Below are 9,498 nucleotides of genomic sequence, written 5' to 3'. Positions count from 1 at the left end.
CCTGTGATAGGCCCTCTATGTATGCACGTCTGTCAAGCCACAAGTGTCCAAAAACCTGGAAATTATTTACCGAGAGCCAATAGAAAAGGGTCGCTGGTCTAGTAATGACCCGATCGATTCATCGCGTCTGATCCTAAGATTTTCTTTTCCCATTATTCTAAACCTTTGATCGATTCTGAATGTTGCGAGTCGCCGTGATAAGAATCGGTTTAAGGGAATATATATATATATATATATATACCACACGCGATAAAAAAAAAATGTTCGGAAGATAGTTTATAACTTTCAATTTTTTTTTTTATAAATTTCTAAATAATGCACAATTTAATAAATAAATAATTTACTATTTCACAAAAATCCTTAAATTAAATTAATATTAAAATATTTACGAATTATTCTACGACTTTCTTTTTATAATAAATTAATGGTGTAAAACAAATTGACAGCAGATGGCGAAAGTAAAAAAAAATAAACGTTTGTGTCGCCATCTGTTGTGCGAAATATTTAAATTTTTAATATTAAAATATAATTAACACTATATTAATAATATTATATTTAATATTATAGTTTTTATGAAGTGAAAATTAATAAAATAAATAATTAAAAAAAAGCTCGATATTTTAATTTTTATGAATAAAAGAATGGCCACTAGCAAGACTATAAAAAAAATGGCCGTCGGTTAGGGGATATTTTGTATGTATTTTTGTTTAAAAAACTTTCTGTAAAAATGGCCGTTGTTGGGAGGTAACAGTTTTTAATTGGTTGAACTCTGTGTTGTCAACAGTATTATTATCGTGCTCTATATAGGGCCTTATTATCAGGGCTGGACTTAGACGTATTGTGATTTTAAATTATAACATAACAGACCCTTCCTCTCCACCAAATAATGTAAAAATATAAGGCTCTAAGCTGTAAATTTAACCAAAAGTCAGTTTATCGAAAAGTCACGAATATTATACAGCTGTCCCAGTCGTTTTAAAGGTTGTTAATACGGAAATTAAGGCCCAGCCTACCGCTCTGGGAGGACTTAAATAGAAAAAAAAACAGGAATTTTTCGGTAGTAGTCCGTCTCGGATATGTCTGGCCCCTCATTGAGGCCTGGCCGAATCCACAACGGGCTTTAAAAAGGCCCTCTTAGGGTCAACGAGGCGAAAATAACGTAAAAAAGATAAGAAAAAAAAAGAAAAAGTTAACCGATTTTCGGGCCACCCTTGTATATGTTATGTAATTTACGTAGAATTTTATATAATAATACGAAACATTTTACAATTTAATTTTAAATAAAAGAAAAAGATTAAAAAATAAAATATAAAAAAAATTAAAAAGTGAGAAATAAAATTTTAAGGCCTTGTAAGAAACACTGTGAAAAATTTGTAATGGGTGTTAACCTTAAGCCATCTCGTTTCTTTCAATTTTCTTTCTTGTCTTAACTCTAAAATCCTACTTGACATGAAAGATATTCATTAATAACTAAGAATTGTTGCCGCGTAAGTCTTATCACAAGATATCCAGGAGAATCAGCAGGGCCTCAGAAAGTATTTTGTGCAAATTATTCGTTGCATTGCATTGCTTGAGTAAGTTTATGCCAAGTTTTTTTTATTAAAAAAAAATATATAACTGTTTTTCATTTATAGGGGCCTAAAGAAAGGTACAAATCTCTCAGAGATCAGGAAAGGCCTTTCTTTTAGCATATTAGAAGGCCTTAAAAGTAAAGTTATATAATAGGGTCTTTTAGAGATCGAAAAAAAAAAAAAAACAATTTAAGTCTACTAAACGCCTTAAAAATGCCAAGTAACAGGGCCTGTTATAGATCGAGAAAGCCTTTTTTTTAATATATTAGAGGACTGAAAAGATTAAGTAGTCCAATAACAACGTTTTAAACCTGGAGAAAGGCCTATCTACTAGAGGCCTGTTGTCTAGTAACCGCTTTTTAATATACGAAAAAAGTAAGGCCAAATAATAGGGCCTTTCAGAAACCGAGAAAGGCCTTTCTTAAACTAGAGGACTAAATTAATCCGTAGCCTCTTAACGAGTAAAAACTCTTTTTTAATATACTATATATAATAGACATCTGTAAAAGGTGAGTGGCCTTTTAACAGAGCCTTTCAGCTGTCGAGAAAGGCCTTGTTGCTATAGATAATAACACACCATATATTTTATCAATACGTCAATAACTTATTGTCTTTTTGTCAATTATATCGAAATACAATGGAGTCATCGAGCTTTACATTCATGTTTTATATAATTTACTCCCCTTTTAGGTGTAATCTCCGTTTAATTATGCTATAAATTATTGTAAAATGGATGTTAATTAGCATATTGTAACTAACTAACTAACTAACTCATTTAAATATTTTAAATTACAATAAGTAATTATAGTCGAATGCCTGAAGTTCTAGTTCTTGAAATATCTGGAAATTCTTTCTGGGGTGGGGGTCGAACGTTCCAAGAAATATCATTGATTACATTTTAACGTGTCTAGTACAAACGAGTTCAACGTATTTTTATAGAGTTATATAATTTGATTTTCGATTTAAAACCGAAGTTAAAAACTTTATTCTACTCTGGAGAATTACAGAGAAAAAATTATTAGCAATAGAATTGATCATAAATTATATATGAAGTCCATAACTGAAATTGCTTTAAAATACGAAGAAATTTGGGAGCATTTATTTATTTATTTGAAAAAGAGCATATTTTTGGCATAAAATTAAAGATATTTTTAAATAAGAAACTTAATTAATTTTTCATTTGAATAGAGTCTCCTGAAGGATTCTAGAAGATGTTACACATCCGGTGAATCTTGAAATATGCTGCATATCTAGAGAATCCTAGAAGATGCCACATATATAAAGAATCCTAGAAGATGCCACATATCTAGAGAATCCTAGAAGATGCCACATATCTGAAGAATCCCAGGAGATGCCACATACTTAGATATTAAATTGTTTAAATATGTGAAATATTCCAAAATTTTCTTTCAGGCTCATTTGATACTCGGATATGATTTGTGTTTGTATATGTAGGGTCTATTACAGTTTTGATTTCTATGTACAGTGGGTGATCGGTTAACGAACATAATCCGTTCCAAGACTTTGTTCGTTATCCGAATTGTTCGTTAACCGATTATCGATTTACCATAGGTTTTTATGGGAATTTGATTAATTCGTTCCGGAGACTCCAAAAAAAATAAATAAATACTTTTTTACTACGTTTATTTATATGTAATAGTAAATATAGACTACACATATATGCAGTCTTGCATTTTTATTAGTCATGTTTTTTCCGTTTGTGGGGGTTAAAGAATCTGTCCAAGTCGATTGCTTTTCTCTTTTCTTCAGAATTTTTCGGAAGTAATTAATAGTATTGTAATTGTAGAGATTATCAACCCCCATTAACTTTATTCTGGTTTGGATGCCACTATAATAATAATCAATTAAAAAAACATTAAATAATACAAGTAGATAAAATATAAATAAGTAAATAAAGTAAAAATTTAATTAAGAAATTATCTTAAATTAGTTCTTATAAAAGTGTAAAAAAATGTAAATAATTAGGATAAAAATAATTAAAATGGTGAGAAACTATATTAATTTTATCAGCGTTAAATGAGTGAAGTTGATGATAAAACCTGAGGAAAAAAGAAAGAATTAATGGAAGATAAAGAGATAAATTTTATTTCTACTTTAGAATATAAAAGAAAATAAAGAGAAAAAAAATTAAATTTATATTTTTTTCCCTTTAATTATGACCTGACATAATTTGGTTAAGTTCTAATTTCTGAGATCGTTTGAATTGTTTTAGGGGGGAAAGATACTCCTTATCTTCGTCCTTTTTTTTGTTTTTTTTTTATTCTTAGGATGTAATTAAAATTTTATGGCAACATTTTTCTTGTGTTTAAATAAAAGAAAACGTAATTATTTTCTTTTATTTATCTTAATTGTTTTGCTTTGATATAATGTAAAATGGTTGTAATGATCTCCTGTATTTTGATATGTAGAAAAAGATTACGGTGTTCTGCTACATATTTTTAGGTTATTTAAGATTTTTAATGTGAAAGTCTTCATTTCAGCGATAATTTATCAATATAATAATGGATTTTTCCTGAATTCATTGAGTTTCATTCCCTTCTATCCGCTTCCTTTGCTTCCTCCTTCTTCTCTTTTTTCCTCCTATTCCTCTCCTTTTGTTTCCTCCATTTCCATTATCTTTGCCTTCTTCTCTTTCCTCCTTTTTTTCCTTTTTCCCCCTCCACTTCAGTTATTTTTTTCTTCTTCTCTCTCCTCCTTTTCCTTTTCTTTCTCCTTTTTTCTTTGCCTTCTTCTTCTTCTTCTCGTCCCACTTTTCCTTCTCCTTATCTTTTTAAACGAAAAATCCTCTGAAGATTTCTGAATGGATCTTCATCTCCTTGATGATTTTATTTTAAAGATATTTGAAGATGTTTATCTACTCCACACAAATTATTACTTTATTAAATTCATAATGGATAATTTGAAGAATTAAATACTTCTTATTCAACTCGTAAAAATCTAGTTTTTTTTTGTATTTATAAGATTAAATTATAAAATTTATTATAAGTAATAAACAGTTTTATATTCGAAAAACTGAAACATACAATAAACGATATAACTGGATTTCTAAGGTACTAAGAATTTCTTAATTCATTTAATATGCTGTTATCAAATAAGAGTCGAATCTATTTAAAAAGAGTAATAAAAGCAGATTACAGATTTTTATTACCATTCTTTTATTATTTAAAAAATCATATTCAGTTTTTATCTTTTCTGGAAAATTAAATTTGGTAATAATTTAGGTCATGATACAGTTAAATAAAAGGAAAATCTAAAATCTGTTAACCTTCTCCCTATTCTTTTTCTCTTACTTTTCCCCCTCTTCCTTCACTTTCTTTAACTTTTCCTTGTTTTTTCCTCATACTCTTCCTTCTTTCTTTCTTCTACTTCTCTTNTAATAATAATATTATTGTTACGGTTGTACAGCGTAAAATCGTAATAATTCACTATTAAATTTAAAATCTAAATAAACAAAACAATTATCAATTATAGAATGGTGTATATAAAATACATATATATACAGTTAAACCTCAAATAACGGCCACCTCTAAACGGCAGCCATTTTATTTAACGTTCCTTTATGAAACTTCCGAACAACGGCCATTTTCTACGTTTCGTCAGTATCCATTGTTCAGAGGTTTGACTGTATAATAAAATTACACAATAATATTCATTTACATCTGTTTCTATAAAGGGGGAAAGAGAATAATATCTTTAACACGATATCATAAGCTTGGCAGATCGCCCAAGGGTTCTGTCATTGGTGTTACTCACCAATGACAGAACCCTTGGGTAGATCTGCCAAGACCAAGTGGTAGTCGATTGCGGGTTCGAACCTGTGTTTTCCGGCTCTTCCTTAAGTGTCTATCACCTAAATATGTGCCAAATTACCATATGGGTAATCTACCATAGACTAATAGAGTATGGTAATCTACCAAGAGGGATTGCCTACAGAGGGAAACTTTCCCTCTGTAGGCAATCCCTCTTGGTAGATTACCCATATGTTGCTCTCCCTTCTGCCCATTAAAGCCAAGAGAAAAAAAATCTACAGTAAACTAGCCATCATCTACAGTACTTTATCATAAAAAATTATCATCAAGATAAATGCCGCTACATATTAGTGATTTTGGGTGGAGATTAGTAAGGAGTGACTTAAATAAATTCGTTATAATAAACTGACAGTTAATAAAATAATTATTTAAATTTGTCCTTGACATTTTAATTATTTAATTTTACCAGTTTATAAAATAAAAAATAAAAAAAAAATCCAGAAAGTTGAGAAATTTGTAATTTCACAGGGTAATGTGACAGTTGGACAGAGATTAATTACAGAAAAATCGAGTTACAAAATAAATAAATCTTTGTTATTTTAAGTTGTTAAAGGAATAAAATATTCAATATATTTCTGAAATGTCATTATTTAATAGTAATTTTAATGTTGAAAAGTGTAGAGAGATTTCACAGGAAACATTCGAAATATTTATAAAATATTTATACAAAAATCGAAAAGAAGATTACTTTTAAACAAATTTACTACTGTCAAAGAACGGAGAGAATATATATTAATCCTTGAATAATTTCGAGCTTTTAGTAACATCGAAAGAGTTAATTATAATCTAAATTTTCTTATTTTTATCACATATGTTCTGTTAGTTTTCTGAAATAACTCAATGTTAGTCCTTTGGTGTGTCTTGTTTCTAAGCAACCAGCTCTTACGAACAACCAGGGGTAATTTTACATAAATAACGTTTCTGTAAGTAAAGCTTTCATTTCGATCGATATATACGTTTGTAATACTTTTACTTTTTTTATAATCGTCAATTTTACGCTTATTTTAAAATTCTCATCACGAATATATTGTCAGATTTAAACGTTGTAATGAATTTCGTAATTGCTGTTCGGCTTCCTTGCATGACTGATGTAATTGCAGTGAAGACCAATGTACAGGGGACAGTGGCTGATAACTGATATAATAGCTTTTTTTTCTTTATGTTGACATGTATAATTTCACGCAATTACGATATTAACGTTATATCGATAATCATAAATGCAGTTAAGTATGAGAAATGTGCATTTTTAATGTCATTGTTAACAATATAAAGACATTTATCAATCTATGAATTTTTATATTATAGATAGATTCGTGTCGTGTCGAAAGATTTGTAAGATATTTATTATNGATAGTTTATAACTTTCAATTTTTTTTTATAAATTTCTAAATAATGCACAATTTAATAAATAAATAATTTACTATTTCACAAAAATCCTTAAATTAAATTAATATTAAAATATTTACGAATTATTCTACGACTTTCTTTTTATAATAAATTAATGGTGTAAAACAAATTGACAGCAGATGGCGAAAGTAAAAAAAAATAAACGTTTGTGTCGCCATCTGTTGTGCGAAATATTTAAATTTTTAATATTAAAATATAATTAACACTATATTAATAATATTATATTTAATATTATAGTTTTTATGAAGTGAAAATTAATAAAATAAATAATTAAAAAAAAGCTCGATATTTTAATTTTTATGAATAAAAGAATGGCCACTAGCAAGACTATTAAAAAAATGGCCGTCGGTTAGGGGATATTTTGTATGTATTTTTGTTTAAAAAACTTTCTGTAAAAATGGCCGTTGTTGGGAGGTAACAGTTTTTAATTGGTTGAACTCTGTGTTGTCAACAGTATTATTATCATGCTCTATATAGGGCCTTATTATCAGGGCTGGACTTAGACGTATTGTGATTTTAAATTATAACATAACAGACCCTTCCTCTCCACCAAATAATGTAAAAATATAAGGCTCTAAGCTGTAAATTTAACCAAAAGTCAGTTTATCGAAAAGTCACGAATATTATACAGCTGTCCCAGTCGTTTTAAAGGTTGTTAATACGGAAATTAAGGCCCAGCCTACCGCTCTGGGAGGACTTAAATAGAAAAAAAAACAGGAATTTTTCGGTAGTAGTCCGTCTCGGATATGTCTGGCCCCTCATTGAGGCCTGGCCGAATCCACAACGGGCTTTAAAAAGGCCCTCTTAGGGTCAACGAGGCGAAAATAACGTAAAAAAGATAAGAAAAAAAAAGAAAAAGTTAACCGATTTTCGGGCCACCCTTGTATATGTTATGTAATTTACGTAGAATTTTATATAATAATACGAAATATTTTACAATTTAATTTTAAATAAAAGAAAAAGATTAAAAAATAAAATATAAAAAAAATTAAAAAGTGAGAAATAAAATTTTAAGGCCTTGTAAGAAACACTGTGAAAAATTTGTAATGGGTGTTAACCTTAAGCCATCTCGTTTCTTTCAATTTTCTTTCTTGTCTTAACTCTAAAATCCTACTTGACATGAAAGATATTCATTAATAACTAAGAATTGTTGCCGCGTAAGTCTTATCACAAGATATCCAGGAGAATCAGCAGGGCCTCAGAAAGTATTTTGTGCAAATTATTCGTTGCATTGCATTGCTTGAGTAAGTTTATGCCAAGTTTTTTTTATTAAAAAAAAATATATAACTGTTTTTCATTTATAGGGGCCTAAAGAAAGGTACAAATCTCTCAGAGATCAGGAAAGGCCTTTCTTTTAGCATATTAGAAGGCCTTAAAAGTAAAGTTATATAATAGGGTCTTTTAGAGATCGAAAAAAAAAAAAAAACAATTTAAGTCTACTAAACGCCTTAAAAATGCCAAGTAACAGGGCCTGTTATAGATCGAGAAAGCCTTTTTTTTAATATATTAGAGGACTGAAAAGATTAAGTAGTCCAATAACAACGTTTTAAACCTGGAGAAAGGCCTATCTACTAGAGGCCTGTTGTCTAGTAACCGCTTTTTAATATACGAAAAAAGTAAGGCCAAATAATAGGGCCTTTCAGAAACCGAGAAAGGCCTTTCTTAAACTAGAGGACTAAATTAATCCGTAGCCTCTTAACGAGTAAAAACTCTTTTTTAATATACTATATATAATAGACATCTGTAAAAGGTGAGTGGCCTTTTAACAGAGCCTTTCAGCTGTCGAGAAAGGCCTTGTTGCTATAGATAATAACACACCATATATTTTATCAATACGTCAATAACTTATTGTCTTTTTGTCAATTATATCGAAATACAATGGAGTCATCGAGCTTTACATTCATGTTTTATATAATTTACTCCCCTTTTAGGTGTAATCTCCGTTTAATTATGCTATAAATTATTGTAAAATGGATGTTAATTAGCATATTGTAACTAACTAACTAACTAACTCATTTAAATATTTTAAATTACAATAAGTAATTATAGTCGAATGCCTGAAGTTCTAGTTCTTGAAATATCTGGAAATTCTTTCTGGGGTGGGGGTCGAACGTTCCAAGAAATATCATTGATTACATTTTAACGTGTCTAGTACAAACGAGTTCAACGTATTTTTATAGAGTTATATAATTTGATTTTCGATTTAAAACCGAAGTTAAAAACTTTATTCTACTCTGGAGAATTACAGAGAAAAAATTATTAGCAATAGAATTGATCATAAATTATATATGAAGTCCATAACTGAAATTGCTTTAAAATACGAAGAAATTTGGGAGCATTTATTTATTTATTTGAAAAAGAGCATATTTTTGGCATAAAATTAAAGATATTTTTAAATAAGAAACTTAATTAATTTTTCATTTGAATAGAGTCTCCTGAAGGATTCTAGAAGATGTTACACATCCGGTGAATCTTGAAATATGCTGCATATCTAGAGAATCCTAGAAGATGCCACATATATAAAGAATCCTAGAAGATGCCACATATCTAGAGAATCCTAGAAGATGCCACATATCTAGAGAATCCTAGAAGATGCCACATATATAAAGAATCCTAGAAGATGCCACATATATAAAGAATCCTAGAAGATGCCACATATCTAGAGAATCCTAGAAGATGCCACATATCTA

This window comes from Centruroides sculpturatus, unplaced genomic scaffold, assembly GCF_000671375.1.
Source record: "Centruroides sculpturatus isolate CEXI.00-Female unplaced genomic scaffold, Cexi_2.0 scaffold298, whole genome shotgun sequence".
NCBI lineage: Eukaryota > Metazoa > Arthropoda > Arachnida > Scorpiones > Buthidae > Centruroides > Centruroides sculpturatus.
The sequence above is the reverse complement of the archived record's forward strand: the minus strand, read 5'-3'. Positions refer to the sequence as shown.